Raw genomic sequence first — 27,723 nt, forward strand, 5'->3', positions numbered from 1 at the left:
TTTTTTGGTGGAATCTTTTTTCTGTGTGTAATAATGAACCCGGAAAAGTGAGTCGCGCTGTGTGCGTTGAAGCCGTGTATAGAGAACGGATGGATGAATATTTGTTTTTGTCGGACAAATGTGTTTTTCTCACCCGCTGTGGTAATCGCATCTGAAAGTGGTTTATACCGGCGGATTCATGAGAATCTAAGCTTTCCATCGGCGTATAGTGTTTGTATAATCGGGTTTGCAGCCGTCGGACATTCTTGAAATTCCTATGCAAATTAGTAAGTGTACCGCCGACGCACTGAAGCGTAAAGGGTTAAGCTACTCTTCACAGTTTTTCAGACATGTCCTTGTATCCTTAACTCTTTGGTCAAATGGGGGCAGTAATGTGACTTTGACAGGTAAGGGATATGTTACTCTGAGTTGCCAGATGTGTTAATATAGATAGTTTTTGCCTTGGGGTTCGATATCTCTCTTATGGATGCCTTAGGGCGAGCCGAGGGATCGAACAGTTCACTTCCACCAAAAAGGTGAGTAAAGAAAGCAAGATACATCACCATTAGCTGTTTTAACCATATTTAATGGATTTTTAGCTTAAGGCGACACTGCCACACCATAATGGATATTACGGCCGACCCATAACTTTTCAAGCTAATGAATCTGCCTTTCAGAAAATGAGGCACGTTTGACATGCAAACACATTCCTCTTTACAAGGTCATCGTCCTGCACGCCTGCCTCGTTCATTAAAACAGCGAGGGAGGCGAGGATTATCGATATCAACCACACATCTCCAGTCTAATTCAAAATAAAGCAGGGTGTGATAAAAATGGCCCATTCGTATTAAGATCTCACTGCATTCTATCTTCGCTTTTTTTTTCTTCTTCCTTTTCCAAGACTATTTTCTCTTTCATGGGAGCGGTAGTCTCTAATTTCTCCTGGGAGCCACAAGCTGCTGCTATCTCAGCTGTGTTTACTAATCTTCCCTCGACACCAATTTCTCAGCCCCACAAAGTTAATACTGGTCCAATGTAAATAGCCTTATCTCATAAACTCTTGTTATCCCCCCACCTTGGCCGCCGGATGTGATACATGGTTAGAAGTCAACACAGAGGGATTAAGTCAGAGAGAAAGGGGGGAGGGGAGGGGGGGACTTCCTGCGCGGTAAGGTTACCTACCTTAAATAACACGGCGTAAATGTCAACCTGTCTCTCGCAAAAGACCACCGCTGTCAGTATACAGTGACAACAATCAGATGAAGAACATGACTAACACGCTGCTTCTGGTGCGCGCCTGAAGAATGAGGAGGTAATAAATTAAACTCAATTTGTCCCCTGGTCCTCAGAAGCGATCGATCGGTGCTCAGAGCCTCTCGCATCGTCTCGTCATGCGCAGGTTACAGTTACCTGCCTCATTCCACCTGTCCTAGTGTGTTTTCTGCTCAAAGCTCTGGCCTGCTATGAATGCCATGGCAGTAAGTTTTAATTAAACCCAAAGGGAAAAGTATTAATTATCTCATCGCCTGCCGTGGATCTGGCTGGTGGCTGCGGGCACATTCTCACTCGAATGCCGATGATGCAGAGGTGAGCGGGGTGTGGTTGTGGGAGTAAATGTGGGATTTATCAAGTTCAGAATTGTATTTGGATAACCACCCGCGGTCAAGGAGGGAATTTCAGTGCTGCAAATCAACAGCACGTGCTTTTAATTTACCCCTGCAGGATGTTTTCAAAGGCTACTTGAGTCGATAGTTTCCAAGCGGACAGAATGATCCCTGAGGCCTGCATTCATTTCCTTTCAGATGATGCAACGTATCTGATTGTATCCCGTCTTGTCATCTTTCCATCTGCTCCTCGTGGCTTATTTCTCTTTGTGTCTACCACATTAACTGCTTCTTCTGCTGTCAAATGTTGTCAATCCTGTCTTCCACGCTTGTAAAACTGTTGCCACTGTTGAGCACGCAAGGCCTCGCTCTCTTTCCATCTCGTAGAACGAGCACTTAAAGGCATGTTTTTTGTCATGGATTTGTTGAATTCTCGTTACCATATCATAGGCTGATTGATTGGTTATACCCGAGGGAGGTCAATTCCTTAATTATACTGCAAGTTTCCACAGCAGAAGTATTTTAGCAGAGAGAGCCGACTGCAGCCGCGCTGATATTTCTGCTGAGAAGCTGAAACAGAACTCTTCTCTTTGTCAGATCCCTGTAGGTATTTGTTAATGCAGAGATGGAGGAGCGCCTTATAAACTATGCATGCCATTTCCCTCTGGCAACCACCAGTAGAGAGGATGATGGCAGGAAAATGCTGGTTTCCATTAGTCCTGTGAGGCTGGTTATCATAAAATTATCCTAAGGGTTAGCAGGCAGCAGACAAAACTGGGTGAGTGCTTCATTAAAGCTGATGCATAATGGACACTGGACATGTAGAAAGGCTGATTTGCACACAGTGTTACTTTTCTGATATGCTGCTCACATAGATACCAACAGAAGTCGGTGCGCTTCTCACACTTAAAGACAATTTAAAAAGAGCCAGGAGCAAACAGCAGCTGCTGAAGTGGCTCAAAAATAGCTTCTGGTCCTGTGCCCCGTGAACTCTCACTCGCTGTGTTTCAGTGGAAGATTTATTGCAAGCTAAGCTCCTGATCAACCAAAGCATACTAATAGACAGACTAAAATGGCTGTGGTGTTAAAGGAAAAAGGCAGCCAGGTACAGAATTGTACTCACCCTTCAGAAGGTCAGAGCTGGCAGAGGGATTGTACGTCCGAAACAACAGCCAGTCGAAGTCATCCTCCTCGCCCTGGGTGAAGTCACACAGATTAGGGTCTGAATCCTCTTCGAACGTGCAGCCGGCAGCTAAGAAAAGGAGAAAAATAAAGCAACGGTCATTAATGACAGATGCAAAATCCTCGGTTTACAGCATAAGAAGGCAGATTTGCCTCAAAGGATGGTACAGAGCAACCTTGTCTCCCAAAAATGACATTCCTAAACAAGTAGACTATATTCTTATTTACATTTTGAAAGAAATGTAATTTTATTTTGACAGAAATGTGTTTTTTAGACTGTGACATTGCAGTAAAGTCCAAATAAGGAGGTAGGAAGGAAGGACAGAGGCTTTGTGTCCCATGTCAGGTCATTATCCACTATTGTTTTCACTCACTGTTTGATTAAGGAAGCAAAACTGCATGGCTACATTTAAGGAACATGTCACGCTTTAGTTTACCTTTTCACCACAAAAACTACTAACCAGAAGCTTGGTTTAGTTCAGGCACTAAAACTGCATGGTTAGGGTTAGAAAAAAGAAACTCTTTGCACATCTGTTGCATGAGCCCAGGAGAGGGACGAGCAACAGACTCCAGCAAACTGGCTAAATTGCAAAAATGCAGTGATTCGCGCAGCGTTTCTGTGCAGACTTGCTGCTTAAGGTCCAGAGTCAAAATGTTGTGCGTATAACTGCAAGTTAAACAGCGTGCATGCATCTGTTTGACTCTTAAAGTGAAGGAATTATCATGGTTTAAATTAAAATACGACCTTTTCACAACACATTTGAAGCTTTCTTTCCATTTCCTAGGTTACCAGGGTGACAAGTTCCGTGCCATCTAATATATATGCTTGGTTGACTGAAAAGGAGACACAGCAGAGCAATAAAATAAATATCAAAGACACATTCTACTCAAAATGTGGTTGAGAATGCAGTTTAGTTGTATAGGGAGGTAGTTTTTGAGGCTGGACCGAAAGAAATTAAAGAAGGGAATGATACAAAACTCAACTAGGATTGCAACTAATAACTATCTTCTATATCTAAACAAAGGGCTGGGCGATATGGCCAAAAAATAAAATCTCGATTTTTTTAGTCATCTTGGACGATTACGATTTTAATTGATTTTTGTTGTGTCTTTGCGGTCTGTTTGCTATGGCTAGTGCTAGCCATGCCGCACTCCCGTAGCTGCGAGCACTCTTCTCATTCTTTAGGATGCCTCTGCCGGAGGTGCTGAAAGAGGTTAGTTGTGCTGCTACTCTTCGTTTTCACAGTACTTTTGCAGACCTTGCACATGACTGTAGTTTGCTCTGTGTCAGTCTTGTCAAAGCCGAACCACTTCCATATAATCGATGTAACATGAGGCCCTTTTCTCGCGACCAACTCTTCGTCTGCTGTTCTGTCCGCCATGACGGCGGTGTAAGTGTTTTGGCGGAAGGAGATGAAAGGCGGAAGCTAATGCCAGGGCACAAGTCGTGAAAGGCCGAAGAAGAATCTGTATTGTTATATATTTAAGCTCGCCTCAATTTTACGATTTGGCAAATTTTCAAATCGTCAGGTTTTAAAAAGGCGAATTAATCAAATTAATTCGATTTATCGCCCAGCCCTATCTAAACATGTTAATTGTTTTCTCAGGATTGTTCATTTTGTTTGAGCAGCAGTCCAAACCCAATGTTCCTCTGACTCTCAAAGAAGAAAACTAGAGAATAGCCCCATTTAACCGGAGAGTACAGAGTTATTGTTTCAGCTCCACAGCCAACATAAACCAGAGTCCTGCTGTTATGATAATTTTTGATCCGTGACCTGTTTTTTCAGTTTCTCTCCAGACTTCTTCCTTTTACAAAAACTGGAAGAACAGTCACGGAATTGAGAGATCTTCCTTCCACATTTAATGTGCACTTCAACCAGACACCGATTTCAGCTGCCAGCCACAACAAAATGTGCACTGAAGCCACACTGACCACCTTTCTGCCCCTTCAGACCGAAAACGTGACCTCAGGTTGCCGTTTATGTGACCACAGGTCTGATGTGGCTCAGCGTCGGTATGAAAATCTGGACTGCAGCTGCAGCAACAACTGTGGCGTTATGGATTAACACAATAAACCCTAAAGTGAATACTGATGGCAAATTGTGGCCAACAGATTTTCCACACTTTCCACAATTGCGAAGATGCTTTAATGGGAATGTAAAACGACTTGCACTGCATTGCCACAAGGTGACCAAACAACAATCTTGCAATGATTTAACTGCAGAGAAGCTGCACAAACAACCATCTGCAGTAACATTCTCAGCAAACAAGAACATAAAAGGGCTTTAAACAGCATCAGTAATGATCTGATACTAGCAGAAACTGTTACTATCATGCTGACAGACTACAGCTGCAATGATCAATCGATTACTTGTCAATGACAAAAGTAAGTGGCAGCTATTTTGATCATCGACTAAGCAGTTCCAGCAGTTGTAAAAGAAAAAAAAGTCTATATTCTCTGATTGCAGCTTCTGAAATGAGAGTGATTTCTTGTTTTTTCTTTTTTTGCTCCTCTATGATAGCAAACTGAATATCTTTGTGGACAAAAAAAAGACATTTGTCATATTGGGATTTGGAAAACAGTGAAAGACATTTTTCACCATTTTCCAACATGTTATATACCCAATAACTAATTGATTGATTGAGAAAATAATGTAAATATTAATCGACAAAGGAAATAATGGCTAGTTGCAGTCCTAATGCCGACTGGACGCCGGTTCAATATCATATGTCATCGACTCAACCCATAATTACTTCAGACTCACACAAAAAAAAACCCAGAACAATAATTGCCCCTGCATCTGAGCAGAATTACCCCTTCCATAAAGCATTCGCAAACAAGCCTCCATATCCTAAAGCCTATTCGCAAAGGCATACACAAATAGTAATAACATTTGGGGAAAGCAGACACTCTGGGGAATGCAGTGATTATTATAATACCTCACAACCTGCTATTGCGTGCGCCAAAAAGCTAATTTTTTCGAATTATATTTAATAGCCATGGCTTTAATGGCCCTTGGGTCCTGAATAATGTGCTTCAGCCGTTGCTCTCTGCATCTGTTGCCATATTTCACATTAGTCCATCGGTGTGAGAATTACAGTCTAACAGTGGGCAGTTTGAACAGCTCAGTCATAAGACCAGAGCCTGTGTCAGTAATAATTGGAGCAGGACAGCACGAGACGTGGCATGCTAATGATAGGAATAACCACGAGCAGGTCCTGAAGGTGACCCCTGTGGTCTGCAGCTTTATCGCCGCTCATTCTTTTCTCTAATCTGCCATTAAACAAATGGTCTCAATATGACAGGCTGCAGACAAAAACACAGCCTGCCTCACTGTACTGAGGATTCAGAATTCTCATTTTTACTACTGAGGCATCAGATAGCTGCAGCTTAAAGTCATTAACAGGTTACTGTGGCTGTTGGATCAGTTTGGTGTGTTACAGGCAAAGCATTTGAAGGATTTGTAGTTTTCGGACACCAACACCTGGGTCTAGGTGGAACTGGTGAATTAATAAAATACTAAAGATTTTATTCTAAGTCTAAAGAATATGCTGTTGAAAAATAAATATGTGGAGCTTTTCAATCATTAAATCATCTCTTTAAATAAAATACAATGAATCCTCTGACCTCAAGTCTTTTATTTTTTTACACCACTTATCACAGCAAAATAAAGTAATAACAGAAACAACTTTTAAACAGTCCTTGAACTAATCTTGTGTGATGTGCTATTGCTTTTAGTAAACTTAACCAAATTCACACTTAAAATCATCAATTATTTTAATCAAAATCCCTCCATTCAACAAGTCTCATTTTAAAAAAAATGCTAAAAAAAAATTAATGATCTGTACTAACCAGATTCAGTAAAAACATAAAATTCTGCACTTTGTGGCAAAACTGTGATGCTATGAGTGACTCAGCTGCAATCAAGAGTCAGGAAGTGTTCGGCCGAACTGCAGGTTGTGTATGCACAGAGCAGATATACAAGTAGAAAAATATCTTACTGATTTTGTTTTTGTTCAATTTTTGTAAAATAAGAAACGTACAGTAGGTCTCAATTTTTCTTTTTTTTAAATTTATGATATAACTTCCTTATACTGCACAAAATACAAGTTTTCCACCTTCTAGCAATGGTTGTTCTGTTTCCATATAGGAGTAGAACTTTATACTGCAGCAAACAAAAAATGAACCAAGATTGAGGAGTAAAATCAACCAAAACTCAGGGTTCATAGGGTTACAGTGAATCACAAATTCAGATAAATAAATGTCTGATTAAAAAACACAACTATGACAGCCTTGCCCTTCTCCTTCACTTTCCCCCTCATTTCCTGCCAGCAACTCACTGAAAATTTTCTATCAAAGACATAAAAAACCTCCAACTATACTTGAAAAGAAAGAAAAAACAACATCCCTAAACACATAAAGCCACTCTTGTAGCCATATTGGACTTCGCGCTGACATCAGCCAACAAACTCAGGCTCAACTCGGCCTCCAAGAGGAACCGTGTTCTTGCTCTCTCGGTTTAACAGGTTGCAGTTGATCCAAGGCGCTGAACTGCAGCACAAACACTCACTCAGGGTGCCCTTGCATACAGCCAAGCCATTACATCACTGGCACCTCCAGTGATTACACGATAACACCGGAGCACATCTACCATCGCGGGCGCTCGGTCTATTGGGTGATAGTAGCCAGCCAACCAGGGAGGGGAGGGAGCGCCTGTTTCTCCCTCTAGGTTTGATTTATTGCCCCGTGCTGGGCTGTTACTGCACAGATCTGCTGCTGAGGCCAGGGGTTAATTGTCCCGCGCTGGGGTCTATTTCTAATAGAACAGCCAGAGATATGGGACCTGACACATCCAAACGCTGGCACTATATTATTCCCCGCTGCTTCAGTAAATGAAGCCTGCAGACTCCTCCCCACAAAAGTCTCATCATCCAGAAGAAGGAAGCCGGGATCCGAGGCCAGCGCTGCGCGGGAATGTCATCTCCTCACAACCCGCTGGGAGAGATCCAGCTCATCTATCATGACAAACACACTCCCTCCTCTGCTGCTCCACAGGACCAATGGGTGTGTGAGGTGTCAGCGGTCATTTTTTACCTGAATAATTACAGCATAATTTAGTGCAATGACCAGAGCAAAGTCAGACACCGCCAAGGTTTTGTCGCTGAGGTGAAGTCACACTGGCTGACACATGCATGTATATATACATAGCAATTTCACAACAGTTTTACCATTAATCTAAGCATATAAATCAAATGTCGCCACTTTGCTTTAGGATAAACGCTTCCTGGCTGTGATACAGGTTAACAGAATAAAGTATTGCAGATCCACACAAAAAGTTTATGATCCTGCTGAGGTTTGCTGTTTGTATCACAATGTCTGATCTACAGATGCTGTCAGCGCTGGAGCTCCCGGCCTGAGGATGTAGGGCCTGCAGAATCAGCAACATCTCCTTAAAACTTCTCTTTTTCCAAGACATTTTTTATTGCTATTAATGTTACAGTTTTATTACCAGCATGTCTTGTTTATTTTGGCTTATTTAGTGGAGTTTTTATCACATGTGACTGCTTTTTGTGCCATTTTTATGTGGATTTTATTGGCTTCATGGCAGCCTTGAAGTGTCTTATTTCTGGTTCATCTCTGTGAAGCTGCGTGCAACTTTTGTTTAAAATATTTGCATATTCATTATCGACTTTTAGCTATGGTTCCATGCATTCTGCTATATTTTAGGTGTGCTATTTTTGGACACCCTGCAAAATAGAAGAACAAACTAATCATATCAGCCCAGTCCAGCAACTAATGATTATTTGCATTTTTGATGACGGTCTCGAATAATTAAGTAATTATTTGTTCCGTCAAATATCACAAAATTTGTTGAAGATTGTTGATGAATGTTTCCAAAAGGCCAAGATAAAGTCTGCAAATGTCATGTTTTGTTCACAACCCAAACATGTTCAATTTACTGTCACAAGGAAGCAGGATTTTTGAAGGCAATATTTGGACCTTTTCTTGTTTAAAAATACTCAAACTAATTAACGGATTACAAAAATAGTTGGTGAAAATTGTTTTAGTTGGTCAATTAATCAATTAACCCTCTGAACTCCAAGCAGTTTTTTTTGCTCTGTTGCATTTTTACTCACAGTAGGCTCATTTTTGACTGCAATATAAGGTCCTGCACCCTACGGTGGCTGACAGGTGCAAACGCGCTGCAAACACAGAAATGATCCAAAACCAAAAACTAGCACAGCACATAAAACACATGCAAGAAAAAAATGCTGCAAGAGAAACATGCTGCAATCACAGAAACGACGCAGAAGCAAAGACTTACAAAATCACAAAACAGATGCAAACGAAAAATGCTGCAAATATATAAAAACACACACAAACCCCCAGAACAACCGCAAGAGAAAAACGCTGCAAATTTAATCCATAACGGAAATGCAGCAGACACGAAGAAGAAGAAGAAGAAGGAGAAGAAGAAGAGGAAGAAAAAGAAGCTGTGCAATTTCTTTCATAGAGAAAAGATACGTTTTCTTTTATGTTTTACTTGGCTAACATGGCTGGCATATTTTACAATGTTATCGAAGAGCAGCATAATTACGCTACGTGCTAGAAGTGACCTGGTGCACTTCCGTTCCGGATTGAATTTGCAGCGTTTTTCTCTTGCGGTTGTTTTGGGGGTTTGTGTGCGTTTTTATATATTTGCAGCATTTTTCGTTTGCATTTGTTTTGTGATTTTGCAAGTCTGCTTCTGCGTCGTTTCTGTGATTGCAGCATGTTTCTCTTGCAGCATTTTTTTCTTGCATGTGTTTTATGTGTTTGTGAGTTTTTGGTTTGCAGCGCGTTTGCACCTGTCGGCCACCGTATGCACCTCTATGAAACAGCACGAACATGACTAGAAGGAGAGAAAACTAGGAAACATCTTTTGTGCAGTGTGACACAGTGATAATTCCGACAACTCATACAGAAAAGGAAAAACAACCAGAGCTAAGGGTTTCTTTGATTAGTTATTTTACAATAATGAAAATGAAAAATCAACAGGTTCAACATTTTTTCAAGTGTCTGAAGCCGTTACTAGTACTGGAGAAAAAATGGTGGCTCCATATGTTATTGGTATTACTATTTCCTTTTATTTATTTACATACTTGGCTTCTGTCTGTTTTGACGTCAGTTCATCAGAAAAGTCTTGAATTTTTGTCCTGTGACTGTCGGTCTCAGCTGAGTCACTACTGCTTTACACCAAGAAACGCAGAATATTTTGGTTTTGACAGCATCTTGTGCAAAATTTGCTTAATTTTTGTCCCTTTTTTGAACAAGACTTTTAAAGTGATTTTGATGAAATATCATGATTCTGAGCTCAAATTAGCTTAATTTTCCCAACAGGACAGCACATCACAGATGATTCCCTCAAGGCTAGTATAAAAGGTAAAAGTCTGACGGTTCTCTTTCTTTTTACAGTTTCTGATGAATGGTAATTTTAGCAGCATCTTGAAAAGAACATGCCTTTCAAACCCAGCGGCAGGTTTTGGTGTCTGGAGAGTTAATTGTTTCGGGTCAGAAAGCTCCAGTTTTCAGGATTGAACACCAGCCGAAAACATGTTGAGCAGCAATAAATCAGTCTGCTGTGCTGCCCTTCACTGTTAGGAGGAATCCCGGAGAGGAAACGAGACGGAAGGGTGTGATGATGATGATGCCCGTGTTGTCGATTTACAGGCTCAAGTGAAAGAGATTTTTTTTTTGCACTTCCTGGTTTTTCTTTAACACTAATCTCAGTATTTACTGTGAGTTTACTCTGGATCTCCACAGAACACCAAATAAATCAATACATCGTGCAACCTCTTTGACTTTATAGCAAACCAAAATAACTTCAGATTTACACTGTGGAAGTGAGAAGCCACGGTCTGTCAGAGCATGGCTGCAGTAACTCCTCTTTGATTTCATAAGGACATAAAAGAAGGTGGCAACTTGTTTACCAGACGCTCCAATTTGCCGCTACATTCGTGGGGGATACGTAAAAATGTTCCCTGGTTTTATATGTGCAGTTAATCATGACCGGGAGTCTCTGTCTGCTCATATCAGTTGCTAGTGTCACATGTAGCTCTTCATATTAGATCTGTTTCTCTATTTACTGCTATAATCCCCTGCCTGATCTAATTAGAGTGTCGGCTGTGCACAGTGCATATTGTCAGTTTCTGCTTCTTCCCTTTATTTGCATACCTTTTAAGCATTAGGACGCTGGCCTAGGTTTATTTAAGGTGCAACAACTCCTACAACTTTTCACTCAAATAATCAGGAAAAAAAAGCAGCAAAACAGAAATGGGAGTTGGAGGCTGAGCCCTGCCCCACGCTGCCACTAACAGTTTGCAGATATTTCAGGACCACCTCACTGAATCGTGGACGGCCGTCAAAGCGCACAATCTTAAAATGCACACTTTCTCTTTCCTCGGATTTCAAAGAAAAGAGAATGACATGCTTTTAAAAACAAGAACGCAGTCCTTTGATCTGAAACGCTGCGGTTAATCTTTTCAGCGGCTCCTGAAAGATTCAGTGCAGCGAGCAGAGCAGAATGAAACAGCGGAGCCCAACACCACAGGGCAGTGTTTGTACAGGTTGTAAATTAGCAGTACTTGTTTGAGCACCAAATTGCCACGTCGGCCGCTCACGGAGGTAGTTAAAAGCTGTATGTAGGAAAGCTCGAGTGCAAATGATGTAATTTGTAGGATTTTCATTATGCACATGAAGACGATTTTCATCCAAAGCTCATTGGCAGCATAAAACAATAAATATCTTTGCTCTTTGGCATGATCATAGCCATCCTGACATGAAAAATGGTAAAATATCAGCTGCACACGTCAATAAAATCCCCTACATCCATATATAAAATCTGAATTTTTTGATGAATGACACACATGACGAACAAAGGCTCAGTTTCGCAGACATGAACTAAGCCTAATCCCAGACTAAATGCTTTTTTTTAGTACACATCTCTGTTGAATTTTCCAAGACGAGCCTTAATCCACATATGTGAAAACCGCTTGGAAGATGGTTATCACATTAATGAAGAGACCACAGAAAAAATCCAGTACTGCCATGAATCCGTCCTGTTCATTGATGCGCAACATTCGCCGATGCCACGGCAAAAAGAAAAGGATCCGCAGAAAAAAGTGGAAAAGGGAGATCTCGGAGAGTGGGCGCGGTGCTAAATAAGTGGAAAAGCAAATGCAGTAGACATAAAGGAATATAAACAAAATGTGCCATAATGTGCTCTGTGCGCACTTTAGAAACTGGTGAAGTAGCTTGCAAATGGACTATTGTCAGCAGAGTCCTTTATGAGACCGTGAATGGGGCAACACTATAAGTAAGGTAATGTTATTTAGTCTAAATAGGCCAATCGGTGATTGAACTAAAAGCACCAGCCTCTAAAGGATCTTTGTGGCTATTTTCAACCTGATGGGCTTCAGTGTACCGAGCCACATACAGCTCACATTAGACCTGCATACGCTGCAAAAAACACCCAGACGGCAGCTTTGGACTATGTGTACTTTCTTAAAATTTTTAAAGTCTTTGAGCCGTCTCTCTTGGGCTAGTTACACCTATTTGTTTTACATACACAAGTTTCATACATAAATTCACATGAATTTCCATGTAAGCAGGCTCCATCGCAGCGTGTGCGTGTTGCTGTATTAGAAGTAGGAGTTTTAATACACACCCACAGTGCGAACTAGCCATGCTGTCAGCACAAAACTAAGATAACTGATTAAACATCCAAAATCCCTCTCAGGTCATTAAATTAACTCCTAAAAATGCATCTCTGTGTGTCCGAACTACATATTTTTTGCATGAAAATGAACACTTTCTGCCTTAAAATGGCGGCGATATAACTCTACACCATTACTCCACCATGTGGGGATCTATGAAGTCTATGTTTCTCTCTCCATGCACCTCAAGCACACCAGCTCGCCTTCAAACTGGGAACATAGGAAATCCCAAAAGTCTTACTTTTAACACTCAACCATGGCATTGGCTGCTTATTTTGCTCCCGATGTGTCTTCTAACATACAAATAACCCCATATGTACATGTTGACAAGCTAAAAAAAAATGTGATTTTCACCAGGGGGGGGCCTTTAAAAAGGTATAATGGTGATACAACTTATTTGATATTTTGAGAAATCTTCACTTTTTTAAATTAGATGAGAAGATTGATGTCACTTGTGCATTAAATATCAGGCTATGCTGCAATCATTTAGCTTATAACTCAACATAAATACACAGAAAAACAGCTAGCATGGCTGTATTTACCCTGAAAATCATACAAAACTGAGAACTCCAGGAAGTACCAAGATGCAAGTCAAGAAAAAGTCTGACATACAAACTTGTCTTTTTTTACCCTTTGGATTTTGTACAGATAGAAAAAAAAAAAACAGATATGCCATGTTGTGTGTTTGATTTAGAAGTGACAGAATGTGTTGCCTTAAGATGGAGACAGTCTGGGTTTTTTATTCAGTCATTATTTCAGTCAGAGAAAGATAACCTGGTTTTGCCTGTAATCTTTAATGTCACTGACGAATATAAGAGTGGTATTGATCTGCTCACGTAACCCTCTGCAAGAAACTATTCTTTGAACACAACTTTGTGTGGGGAAAAAAAGAAAAATACGACCCAAGTTTTGAAAAAAAATGCAATTATCCTTGTATTTCTTGAGATTTCTAGCTACCATTCTGTGTCTGGCATTGCACATGGCTAGTTTAATATCCTGTCGACGTAAAAAAAAAAAAAAAAATCAGACAAATTGTTGACAAGAGTGATGAGCACACGCGGCTGTTTATTCGTACGGCCCTGAAAATAAAACCCTGGTTCTTACTGTCTGATCAAAATCAACAGAAAAGTCACAGACAGTCACATCCAATTTCAAAAGCACTTAGGTCCAGTCTCTCGTTTTTTTAACAAAAAAAAAAGTAGGATGGCGTGTGCCCCGAGAAAGCATTCACATGCTTCGCCTTAATGTCAACGCCAACCTCTGCCCTTAATTATCTAGCAGTCGGGACGGGTAATGAATGCCAGAACCTGTCAAGTCAGCCGGGAAATGCAGTCTGATAATGAGGCATGGATGCTTGTCGTATCGCCGTCAACAAATGGGGAAGCAAACCATGGCTGGGAAGAGAGCCCACACCTGAGAGCTACTTCCACTCCACACACAGAAAATCTGAATCTGGGGTGAGTGTGTCTGCCTGGTGGGGGATCCAGGTGGGAAAGAGTGAGTAATACTAGAAGCAGTTAGGGGGAGGAGAGTGGCTGATTTGCATTGCAGCGAGTGTGGCCCTATGCATCAGCAGGGGACAGGTATATTTATTCTCTACAGAGGCTCTCCTCCCCAGCACTCCCCTGGCTGCCTCTGAAAGCCATCCATCCCCACACCTGAATACGCAATGAAATCATCTTTCCGGCTCCGTGGGCATTAATAACTCAACCCTGGTGGCTGGATGGGCCCGGTCACACAGACAGGGACGGGGGGAGCGGATTGGAAAAGGAAAAAAAAAGAAAAAAGAAAAAAAGGTGGGGATGGAGATCGTGAAGAAGTGCCGCAGAGGTGCTGAGCTTCAGGGTAGACTTCACTGAAATATGTTGCATATCCAGAGAGCATCTGGAGGAGGAGGAGGAAATAAGAGACTTTACGGAAATTACTGAGGTGGAGATGGGGAGGGGTTGAACCTTATGGTTTTCAAAAAGCAAGACCCTCACTGCATTAATAATCTTTTCCTCAGAAACTCCCATTTACTTACAGATACAGCAGCTTAAAGTGATATGACACTACTGATTGGGAGCAACTTACCTTGCCCTTTATAGCTAAAACTGTACAAAAAAACTGAGCTGGTATATCTAAATAGACTGAAAAATGGTGGCTAGTCTGTAAAAAGTAATTCAAGAGACCTAATACCACCACTTAATTCAACTTTTTGTTAGAAAGGTATCTAAAAAATATAATATACTGATTCAGAGAAGAGTTTCAAATAATATTTTGCTTCCTTGTTGGTAATTGCATCAACCGGATGAACATCGTTCAATGCATTTAATGACTGCAAAACTCAAGTTCTGTTTTCCATGAATATGCACAATAGCAAAAAGGACATTACAATCAATCGTTTATAACAAAGAACTGTTTCATTTCTTCTCTCAAAGCTGACATATTAGTCATATTTGAGTAGAATGAACCTCTGATACAGAAGCACAGCTGTCTTCTTATTACAAAATGCTCCTTTAAGACCTGCAGTAAACACAAAATTCATCATTTTGATAAAACAAAGTCTAACTCGGGGCTGTGATAAAGTTAAAACATCCTACACTCCTCCCTCCTCCTCTCCTCTGATAATTTCCATACGGTCCCTGTAGACTCAAGATGAACCAAAGTAACACAAGTCAAGAGCATTTTCCCTTTTCATCTTCTGAGGATGAACAATAGCACAAAGGCTTCCTACAGCTGTATTTGCGCTGAATCCTAAGATACCAGTCAGCTGCAATTCATCTTGAAATTAATTTCGCCTTCACTGTAAAAGACTGGGACAATTTTTCATCCTTGATGGTGGGTTGATGATAAAAGTATCTCGCATGTCAGTAGAATAAGAGTCAAAAAATATTATTCTTCCGGCATCAGCTTTTTCCATGCTATTCTGAGGACAACAAGAAAAAACAAGGACATGGAGACAAAAGCATCTTGAGCTCATTGTCTCCTGTTTCTCCTTTTCAGAGAAAACAAGAAAGCATCAATTATTCCACTTCACAGTTCCTGCGGGTTTATGTAGGGGGTAGAAGAAATCTCACTACACACTGAAGATAAAATGTTGATTTTAATTATCATGCAGATTTTTTTTCACGACCGTCTATTTTGAGTTGATGTGTTTTCTCAGGTAAGACTGCAGTTTCCCACATGTTCACCTCAGCAGAAGGTAAAATGTGGGAAGAAAGTGGATCTCGACAGCGAAGCAAAATCTAAAGGCCCATAAAATAAATCAGTTTAATTAGCAGAATGGAAAGTCTCTCATGTCTGATGGCTCACGCTTCAGCATCTGTTTCGTTTTAGGCTCCAGTTTCGTGAATGCGGCTTTCGATTTGAGAGATGCTGGAGACTTCATAAAGGAGCTAATGTGCAAATGTGGGATGAAAGCAGGAAAACAATAACTGCTGGTGCTGTGAAGGAGGTCCTCAACATGGTTTAGGACCGCAAGACACGTGTCGCTTTCAGCCGATGTCAGAATGTAAAGAAACCACAGCAGAGGGGACTCAGCTTGTAACAGCAACTGGCAATAACCCATCAGCTGAATCCTGCTCGTTTTGATAAAACTCAACATAGAACCCCCTTTAATTGACTAGTGTTTGTTAATTCTTGATGTGATAAAAGTGATCAACAACAAATGTGATAATAAACTGAATTGTAATATAAATACCAAACAATTACTAGTTCCTGCAAACGTGAGCAGAAATGTGTTTGTGCTTCTTGGTTGGTTTATATCACTGACTGTACACTTAATTATTTTTGGTTTAAGGCTAGAATTTGAAGAATTAAACAGAAAATAAACTATTGTATTTTGCAGTGATAGAACTGAAACTATTAATCCATGAATTAAAAGAAACTGAAGGGCTGTTTAATACTGCTGTTCTAGCGTCTCAAATATGAGGATTCTTTTTCTTTCTTTGTTGCACACGATAATAAAATAAGTCTTAGAATTTGTGGATTATCAGTCAGACAAAATAGAACATTTGCAGGCTTCGGTTTAGTCTGGGGGAAATTAGAACTCACATTTTGTACTATTCACTGGTGTGTGTTTTTTTAGACATAATGATTAATAAAAAGTATCTTGGAGAATTTGCCACAGTTCTTTAGTGGATTTGGCTGTTTGTGAGTCTCTAAGTAATCCAAGTAATTCCACGGTGAGGAGATCAGGACTCTATATGGTCAGACCACAATGCTTTGGTGTTTTTCATTACGCTAACATGAAGCAAGAGCGAAGCAGTCAAAGTTACCCAGGTTACTCATGACGTGCTGCACAGCTGTATCACCTGTCAGATCAAGTCAGCACCATGAAGGTGCAGCATCTGCCCACCACTACTGGATAAAAGACTTCAGCGTAGGATACACAAGTGTTTCTTTGCCCTAAGCTCCTCTAGAAGCCTCCTCTCTCCATGAGGTGCATTAGGTAATTGGAAGATCCTCCGAAATTGCTGTCAGCGGATGATTTTTGGGTCACAGGAGGAAAAAGGATGTGGGAAAGGATAAGTTAGCACAATACAAAGCACTGCTTGTTCTTGACTCTGGTTTGGGCTTGTTGCCCTGCAGCGGTACAAATATGGGACAATCAGACGCTTCTCTGATGCTGCTGAGGATAGAGAACAATTGAAACATCTAAAAGACCTAGAATTTCTAAACTGTACTGTACTTGACAGACATTTTTCACCATTTTCTGACATTTTTGACATACCTGACTTAGTTAATCACAAAAACACTCATGAATAATGAAAATATTTGTGGTAGTTTGGAGATGTAATTACTTATATGTCTTTTTTTTTTTTTTTTACCATTTTACAAAATTTGACAGACTAAAGAATAACTGATTATTCAAGAAACAACCAACACATGAATGAAACTGGGAGTAGCTTTTCTGCTACTAGTATATGAATATCCATCCATTCTCTATACACCGCTTTATCCTCACTAGGGTCGTGGGGGGGTGCTGGAGCCTATCCCAGCTGACTCGGGCGAAGGCAGGGGACACCCTGGACAGGTCGCCAGTCTGTCACAGGGCTACATATACAGACAGACAATCACACTCACATTCACACCTACAGGCAATTTAGAGTTATCAATTAACAGCATATTTTTGGACTGTGGGAGGAAGCCGGAGAAAACCCATGCACACACAGGGAGAACATGCAAACTCCATGCAGACAGATCCCAGACCCACTCCGGGATTTGAATTGGGGACCTTCTTGCTGCAAGGCGAAAGTGCTAACCAGTACCCCACTGTGCAGCCCTAGTACTGTATGTGAATATGTTAAAGGAAATCTTATAGCTTTTTTGGTGTTACCTTGCAGGGTAGCTGGATTCTCACAAGATCACAAGAATTCATCTTACCAGGCTTCAAGCTTTGCGCCTGTGGCCGATCCACAGATAGTCAGATCAGTCAGCATCCCATGAGGAGCCAACATGTTTTATTCCAGGTATGAGTTGACAGACAGATGGTTCATCCAATCACCCGTTGAGTATTTTATTTTGGAAGTGTCTGTCTTTTTCCCAAACTATTTCCCAGCACGACTTGTCACGTTTTCTTTTTCTGTAATTCTCCTCTGGCCTGTTTATTTTGGGTTTGAAGATGATTGGCAAACAGTAAACACATTTTTATTTACTTGCCAATTTTTTTTTTTAGCTATATTTGAGTCAGTGCCATCAGTGTCAATATGTAGCAAGTGTTTCTGATGTCATTCCAAATCTTATTCTATTTCTGGTAAATAAGCTACAGTAAAACACGTGAACATAATGGATATTGCAGCCTCATGGAGCCTGATCCTTGCTGTGGAAAAAAAACTGGATTTCATACAAGGAGATAAATATTAACCTCTGACACACCTCACTTATGAGATAATTGATGCCTTTAATTTATATAGTAATACCACATGACCCAATCATAATGATTCATAATCCGTTTTAGCATTATGAATCATAATGCAATCTCTGCATGGTGCAATTCAAATGTGCTTCAGAGGGGATTATGATGGATCAAACAAAATACACATTGATTTGTTCATACTGTAAGGTGTGCAACCACCTACAAGTCCTCAGGTCAACCCTGTCTCCCAAAAATAATGTTCCTCTACAAATAAGTTGCATTCTCATTTACATTTTGAAAGAAATGCATTTTCTCAGCGACAGATAAGACTGTGACTGAGTAAGAGCAGCTTTCGGTTTGAGAGAGTCACAAAGTCTGCATAAGAATGCAGGTGGAGTTCCTGCATCTGTGAGTATGCAAAGGTCCACATGACTTAAATTATGTCTTCTCCACAAGTCTCTACAAGGGCAATCGTGTGCATGCTCGGCAGTCGTGTGTTTGCACAGATTGTTCCGTGTAGTAAAATAACAACAACACATCAGTAGGTGTCTGCAGCTTTCCTTGGCATGATCACAATAGAATGTAATCAAGACCTTAGGGCATTGTTACACTTTGAGGATACACAAGATGTACATTTCATCCTCTCCTCAATTCGGCAAGAGTCCATGCAGACCAAAGAGATTCCCGTGGACAAGAAGACAGCAACAACTACATGTCTACAGGTGTCCACAGCTGTTCCTATTCGTGTTCACACTGGAGTATAATCAAGACTTTAGGCCACTGTTAAACTTTTTGAGTATACAAAGGTCAGAAAGGGTCCACATGATGTACATTTCATCATCTCCTCAAGATGGCAAGAGTCCATGCAGACCCTTGAGATTCCTGCAGATTAGAAAAGTGGTACTATAAGAACTACACATCCGTGAAGTAGCCTAATGACAGCTTCAGACTAAAGTTTTGTTTTCTCTTGCAGTCAGTTGGCTGAAAAGGAGAAACAATAATTCAACTAACTAAATGGCACAGACATGATAGTTGAAATGTATTCGTGGTTCACCACAAACAAACTTAATCCAGCAGAAAATATGCTTGCCTCATAATGCAATTGGGAAAGTAGTTTAGTTGTGTAGTAATGTAATTGTTAGGAGACGGGCCTAGAAGCAGAATACGTGCATAATTGAAGTGCTGAACAATGCAGACTTGAAACTCTCCACCTGTTCATCCGTTCCATCTGTTATTGTAAGAACAGAATAGCTAAAGTAAATATTTGATTTGTTCCTTGGTTGAGCAGCCATAGTCAGAAAACCACTTCCGGGTTCAGAGATGCGTCATTCCTGTGTGATGTCTATCAAACCGCCCGCAGTGCCGAAGAGCTCTAGGACGACCGAGGGTTCACGCACAGGTCATCAGAGCAGCGACTGAATTCAATGCCCACACTTATTTTGAGTAGACATACAATCTCCCACACAAACATAAAGTACACCCACTTCCACTGACCTCCGTCAATTGCGTGCAACCCCGGACAGCTAAGCTAAGACCATTTGACTGTGTGTCCTCCTCAAACCGCCTGCAGCATCTCGACTCGCTGAGAAAAAAAAAAAGAAAGCTGGTGTCTATCAGCTCTGCGAAACCACATACCCCGTAGCAGCTTCACCGCTCCGCTGCCTGTCAATTCCGCTAACACAAAGGCAGCCAATTGCTGTCTCCACAACCTGCAGCCTTTCAATTCCACTAACCCACATATAGGATCGCATGAAGGGAGGGGAGCAGGAGAGAAGCATTTCAGTTCACGATGCCTTTTCTTTTCGTCTTAGTGTTCCTCAATCCATTGTTCTTGTCTGTTGTGCATTTAGCATAAGACGTGTGCTCTTTCTTTCCTTCCTTTCTACATTTGACATCAATGAAAAAGAGACAAAGGACAGATAATTTTACCCTTTATTCCAGGGCAAAATCCTTTTCTGCTACAGATGTTAAAAGAGCTCTAATGTTTTATAAAAGCCAAGTCTTTTCACTGCCTGGGGATCCTTTCTGAAATTACAGGAAAACTCAAACACAGTCAAACTATTCAAAATTTTACTTCAAAACAAAAGGAAAGAAGATCTAAACTTTGAGAACTCGCCAGGAATCTGCACATCACGCAGCAAAAAGACAAAGATATCAGTAATCTTCCATTCTTTGGAAAATGTACCTTTATGTGACGCCTTGGTGAGACAAATTTGCAGTTTGTAGCTCCAACAGCATGACTTGTTGGCAGAGATGGAAAGACTTGTAAAACGTTTTCCTGAGGCGAAACAGTTCAGCGGTTTGGTAATTGATCTAGTTTACTCATCTGAGAGATCTCACCTTTGATTTACATTTGATTAGTGCACAGAAGCGAACAACATTAACTGCTTTAAACTGAGATCTGCCCACTTCAAATCCAACATTTAACCTTAATCTGTGAAAGGTTTAACAAGAACTGTCTTAAACCGTAGCTAAGCTCATCTAATAACTGACAGAGCAACCACCACTGTGAATCTATCACAGTTACGAAAGAAAAAAAATCTGCATGAAAAATGTAACAAAATTCCAACTAAGTGTTGTTTGTTGAGTCTAAAAAATGCAGCTAATTAATTATACTACAAACTCCTTCCGTTTGTTATTGGCTGAATGGTATTTAAATGAGTCTGGTGAGTGACTCTGCAGCCATCCTCCCATTTCTGTCTGACATTTTAAGGGATTATAAGCAAAGATGGGTATTGCCACCTGTGCCACTGGTGCACAGAGGGGGAGCTAAGAAGTCATTTAAATCTACTTAAAAAAGAAGCTAAGTATTTGTACGGGGAGAGGGATGTGAGTGAGCTGTGCGACTAATTTGCAGAGCAAATGCAAAAGCAGTGTGAGGGGAGTCGGTCCCTGGCACAGGTCTTAATGGTAAAAAGCAGGTGCATGAAAATCTATACTCACCAAGCACTAATGCATATATATGATGAATTGTCTGTTCCCACTGAGGCACAAGGTGAAAAAACAAAGTTTTGACTGTAGTGGTTTAAGTCCAAAATCTTTTCCTTTTGACTATGCAATGCATCGTCTCCATTTTATCATTTTTGCTCCAACAGCAATGATCCAATACTAACAATCCCACAGTGACATGCATCACCTTTTATAGATGTGACACAAAATAACAATAAGTCAAATGTAACAAAATATTAATTTCTTTCTTCACTACAGTCCAAAAACATTCACACCCATGCCAAAGTTTGACACATGTAAGTGACAAAAGACACTAAGACATTCATTACTGGTATTCATGCTCTTCCTGAGAAACTGTCACTGGCAAAACCTCTATTTGCCACCACATCAAGGAATCAGTTCTTACATTTTCTAACAGTCACTCCTCTTTTGTGAAGATCTCCAGCTCTTTGAGGATGAAGGCTTCCTTGTTATCACTCCTGTCTTCAATTCCTCCACAGACTCTTGACGGGATTCTGACTGCTTCACTCCAACAAGCTGATACCGTTTTCTGTTAACAATTTCTTCACCATTTTAGCTACATGTTTCACATCATTGTCTTGTTAGAAGATCTAACGCTGCTCTAGGCCAAGTTTCGCTGCAGACTGCCTGATATTTTTCTCCATAATCTTAATGTCCTCCTGTTTTCTCATGATGCTGTTTATTTTGACAATGTCGTCCAGCCCATCGGCTAAAAATAGCCCCAAAGCATCACATGCCCACCACCATGTTTGACTGTGAAGACGGCATTCTTATGGTTGAGTGCTTCTCTTCTCCGTCTCCCAATAAAAGCCATATCCCTGTGTCTAAACAACTCAATTTTCATCCCATGTGACCCCAGAACTGATGACCAAAAGCTTTCTTTGTTGTCCAGATGAGCTTTTGTGTGCTTGTCTTGGAGAAACAGAGTCCTGCGTTAATTGAGATCAGTTTTGTTCCGTATCTGCTGGAGTGTCTTATTGAGAAGTTGCACCCAGAAATTGCTCAGATTCATTAGGATGGTCTTGGTACTGATCCTTAGACTCTCTTGACCTCTCATACTATACTTTATACCAGTGAAGGGGTGACTTTTGGCCTCTTACTGCATGCTTTGAAAGTGTGAAAGTCTCTATACTTTTTGATTATTGTTGCACTGTGACCACCAGCACTTTACAACACTTGAATACGGCGTTATCGTCTTTTCCTGTCTTGTGAGCAGCCATAAAATACAGCACTGTCAGCACACTAAGCTCTTTGGTTTAAGCTATGGCTTGCCAATGACTAGTAGCTGACTTAAGAACTCCTGCATCAGCTGTTCCCAGTTTATAGTTTATTAGAACACTGTACATAGTAGATATTACTATGTACAGTGGGGACATTTTCAATGGTGCAGAAGATGCTTTTTTTGGAAATATCTGCAACAATATGAATCATTTTTGGACATGGAATTTTTAGTGAAACTATTAAGAACATTAATTATCAATCAATACTATTCTAACACAGTGTCTTATCATTTTTTTTGTCATTTAATTAGGGCAATTTTCAGCCAGAAGAAACCGTTTGGGGGGGAAAAAAAACTCACCACAAATCAAAATTTGGCTTGGGTATGCATAATTTGAGTGAGCTGCTTTAATTCCTGTAAAAATAGACAACCTGATACTCCAGATGGCTCTGTGCACTCAGCTAACCATCCTATGGGGAACCGTCTGAACAGCAATGCCAATCTGAATGACAACAATGTCAACAAGCACAGCACTGGAAACAAAAGAAAACCCCAACAACCAAATGCTTTGGCTGGGGGCGAAAAGTCAAACTCGACTAAAGACACATGCTGTTTCACCTTTTAACAGCTTCCTCCTCTCCTTCCAGCCTCCACCTGCTCTGCGAACCCTTTCCGGGCTACCACCCAGCCAGCCGTCAATGCCCACCTGATCTTCTCTTCATATCCGGGCAGCTCAGACGAGCACATGCTCCTTTGGCCTGCTGTGGACCGGCTTCCTGGTGCAGCTGCCACCTGCCCATTCATGTGGTGTTTTGCATCAATCTCATCGCGGCTGGAGCCAAGTGGCCGGTCCGGTGCGAGCTCATATATGCACGCCAGAGAGTCTGCACGAGTGCCTCTGGTCTGTAGGCATTCATTTATATGTGTGATGTACGCTGCAGCGGAGACACGAGGCAGACAGGCCGTCACTCACGCAAAGACGGACGTGGAGAGAAATGGGAAAAGACATCCAGCGATCGCACACGAGGATGTGCTTTCACACTCAATCCAGACAGAGATGGCCAAAAGAGATAGTGAATAAACCTTCTTGCTGCCTTCCAAAGCCTCTCTTCTAATACTTAATACTAGTGGAAGCAAAGAAGCGATCAAACACATTAAGTCTAGGAGGGTTGTGTTGAGTGTTCATGTTACCTAACCTGCCTTCAGCTGGAACTCCTGCCGTGTACTGTTTATGTCTGAAAGATCCAGACGTTGTTAGTTCAGCTGGGCCTCGAAGAAGACGTGGAATGTGTAAAAATGAGGGCTAACGTCACCATTAGCCACCTAGCAGCTCATGTTCCACATTCGTCAGTGTCTCTTTTGGGGGGAGGGCACGATGACTTCCAGATACGTGATGAGAGAAACAGACGAATGAAGCCGAAGCTGGGGTTGTTTTTATGTCACACTGTGTATTTTCAAACAAAATAAAGAAGCGTGTATGAGCGCTCTCTTGGGGACTAATCAGTGGGATTCTGACAGAGCTGTCGACGCCATGTGACAGGAGAAAGCAGAGCAGGAGAGGTTTGGGGCGCAAAGAGTTAGCTGGCTGGGTGCGTTAGCGATGAGATGAGGACAAGACCGCGTTCCAGCCATGTTAGGCCAAGTGAAGACGGCAGGAACAAAAAGCCTTGTTTAAAATGATTAGCCATGCTTCAGTCACAGCACTTTGAAGACAGACTCAAAGCTCTCTCAGTGGAAAACACCATTTGGAACAAATCTACATTTTCATTCTGTCCCCTGCAGTCGGAAGTCATAGACATCAGACCCAAAACTCATGAATACAGACAGATCACACCTGGAATTGTAGAGAAAATGAAAATATCTCAGTGCCTTACCATAAAGAAAATGGACTTCAATCAACCAAATGCTATTTATTTTAAGGTTATAACATCAAACATAACTGCATCAAAATGAAATTGCAATGTTTGTCTTGTATTAACATTCTGAACCCTAAAAGCCATTAGCAGATTATAAAAGCATGCTATTTTTTTCAAATCTGCAAAATTATACCATTTATCAGACCCAAAAGCTGTAAAAACAGAAAGAATCATTGGCTTTTTAAACATTTTATCACTCATTAAAACACACAACTGGAAAACTAAACCAAAACTAAGAATTGAGTCGTTATATTTAATCAAAATCTCTTCATTGTATTTATCTTCTCATTTAAATATTTGACCTGAAACATGTCTAAGTAGATTCTATGAAAGTAAAATGAATAAATTATGTGTTAGTTTGTGCAACCAAGAAACTTTTACTGTGATGTGTGAAAACCATTGGGGGACTCTAGGATGAACTGCAGGCTGTGTTTGTAAAGAGTAAGTAGGATACAGTATGAAAGTAAATAAAAATGGATGTAGTACATTGCATATATGCCACCTAGTCACTATATTTTCCCCATATTTCTAACACTTGAGGGCATTTGGAAAAGTGTTCGGCGAACAGATTTTGATACAGGACTCCATATATAACTGCACAGAAGACAATTCTGAGTTCTCTCCCAGATAGCAAACTATGGGTGAATCAATGTTGAATCGATGTTGAGACCAAACGTTGAAATTATACAGAAAGCGCAAGGTTGATAAAATGTTGAGTCAACGTTTGCTTTTCAACCATAAATCACACTTTACCCAGATAGCAAAAGATGTTAAATCAATGTTGAATTAGGGTTAAGAAGGTTGAATTGTGGTTACGGTTGAAGACTGATGGTTGGATCAACGTTGATTCAACAACATTTTGTCAACATTGAAGTTTGTGTTTAAAAGATACCATTGAATCTACATTGTATTTTGGTTTAATTAAAATGTTTGACAGGTCAATGTTTAATTAATGTTGAATCTATGTTTGCAAACATGTAATCTATGTAAGCAAACGTTGACTCAACATTTTATCAACCTTGCGCTTTCTGTATAATTTCGACGTTAGGTCTCAACATAGATTCAACACTGATTCACCCATAGTTTGCTATCTGGGCTCTACTTGTAGCCATGATTTTGTAGTTTCCATAGAGGCTTAGGACTTGATATAGCAGTTAAAGATTACCTATAGCAAGCAAAAAAATGTGATGAGAGCAAAAATACTGGCCAAAAACTGCTTGAGGTTCAGAGGGTTAACATGCTGCAAATAAAAAAAAAGTGTTAAAATGTGTTTAAAAAAAGTGCTACAGTGTGAGCTAGCGGGTGAAAGTGAGAAAGATCACAGGGAGCGAGGCTGTCTATTGGATCTCGGCCAACCAGTAGGGGACAGTATTTGAGGTGAGAAGTCCTGTGGGGAACAGAGACAAGGCAGGCTGCCAAGAGTCACTGCTAGAAAGCTAATTAAACTATTGGTCCATTGTGAGGAAGGTGAGGGTTGAAGAATGGGCTCAAGCTCACCCCAGGAAGCAACTCTGCGGCTTCAGAGCGGCCGCAATCTCGGAGGTAAATTTTCCACTGAGTCATACAAAAAGGGCAGCGATGACGCCGCTCGGTCTCTCTGCTGATCGACTGTTCTTTCTCTTGTCCCGCGAAGTTCTGAATGAGCCTTCAGCAAGAAGAAAAAGCAATTCCAGGCATCCCTCCGTAGCTTCAATCACTGTGCTCTGTGTGAGCCGTGATGAGTTCCTCATGTGTGCACAGACATTAAAGAGGACAACACAATGCGCCGCAACACAGTAAATGCTGCACAAAATCTGAGGCCATGCTTCCAGCACACTGACAGCAAGCAGGGCTGTGTGTAGCAGGCATCTGTGTTTTTACACTCTTTATTGGACTGTGAAAGTGGGAGCGTCTACCACTGACTCTGAATGACGGCAGCAGCTGTCTGGCTTTGAAGTGGTGACACAAGAGGCTGGAGATGAAATGATTCGATGACTTGGCTACTTCCATTATTTATTCTACTAGACAGTATTTAAATGTACGTACACGGCATTGAAAAACCCATCCCGACTTTAAATAGTCAGATCTACAGGTGGGAACTCTGCATATTTGTCAGGTCTTTCTGCACAACATTAAATTTGCACTCTACAAACACAGAAAAAAGGTCCCTTTGAGGCCCCTGCAATGCACTGGTCCCTTTGCACACCGTTTCATTGCAATGTAGTCCAATTCTGCTGCTGAAGACAACTTCTGAGATCCAAGAAAAAGTCTAAGAAATCTGCAGAATAAGGACATTCTAGGGGCATATGTGCAGGGTTGGCGCTGGAGGATGGCGAGCGAGGGGTTCATTTGTTATATATGGCTGCTGGCCAAAGGAATAAGGGCCGTGCACACTAATGTGGGCTCTGAGTGCACATCCACATTCTTCAAAAACATTTTTCTTCTTAAACTGAATGTTAGAGCTTAAGTGGTCTAACATCGTGCATGACTCTTGAATGGAAAGGAAGGACACTGTTTGCAGTTTGTCATTGATCGATATTCCTCGTTTCTGTTTTATTCAGCGCACACAACAGACAATATACAACACAGCACTGAAACATCTTTTGTCTGTCAAACTGCATAACCTCCCAAAAGCCTCCTTTCATAAAACATGAACCTGTTGTCATGCACACAAGCGCCATGATGCGTATTATTAGCAACGCGGCAACAAACATTTCTTAGATATTCCATGCCGACAGCAAACTCCCTTATTATCTGTGGTAATGTTCAGGGTTACAGTCTGCATTAACAAAGCCAGAGCAACAGCATGGAGAGCCTTTGGATGTTTCTGCATCCTGCTGTATCTCAATTTTGCCCCGGTCGGTCAGCCTCACTGATAGGAGACCCCACAGGCTACTTCCATCTCCCCCTCACGTATTCAGCCACAGTTGCACAGATACAGATACTTTATTACTGCCACGCAACAGTGTTGGCGGTAATTGTTTTGGTACAGCACGGTCGCTCAGTTCCAGTGCAAAAAGAAACAGACAAACAAGTACACAGGCACCGCAACCCATTACAGCAAGACACACCAAAGGAAAGAGATTGTGGTGACCCATACGGAGGAAACTGGAGGTTTTGTAGCCACAGATGGCTGTGAGCTCTGACTAACTGAGAACTGAGCGGAAAAGACTGGGAGGGGTACATCTGTAGAGCAATTTGGCTTCAGCACCAAGACAAGACTGGATGTTTTATCAGCGCCGGATTCACATCATTTGCAACAGAAGTTTCCACTTAACA

General features: G+C 41.1%; 1 protein-coding gene across 3 annotated transcripts in view; it reads right to left on the reverse strand.

Annotated features, from left to right (window-relative positions):
- Window positions 1-27,723, reverse strand: part of ptprub (protein tyrosine phosphatase receptor type Ub) — a 232,400-nt gene that overhangs the window by 169,164 nt on the left and 35,513 nt on the right. For all 3 annotated transcript variants that reach the window (XM_051956864.1, XM_051956863.1, XM_051956862.1), the window contains exon 2: window positions 2,707-2,835. The gene's annotated coding sequence lies outside the window, so the exon portion shown is untranslated. The remainder of the gene's footprint in view (window positions 1-2,706; window positions 2,836-27,723) is intronic.

The sequence above is a fragment of the Acanthochromis polyacanthus genome, chromosome 12 (genome assembly GCF_021347895.1).
Source record: "Acanthochromis polyacanthus isolate Apoly-LR-REF ecotype Palm Island chromosome 12, KAUST_Apoly_ChrSc, whole genome shotgun sequence".
In the NCBI taxonomy this organism is placed as follows: domain Eukaryota; kingdom Metazoa; phylum Chordata; class Actinopteri; family Pomacentridae; genus Acanthochromis; species Acanthochromis polyacanthus.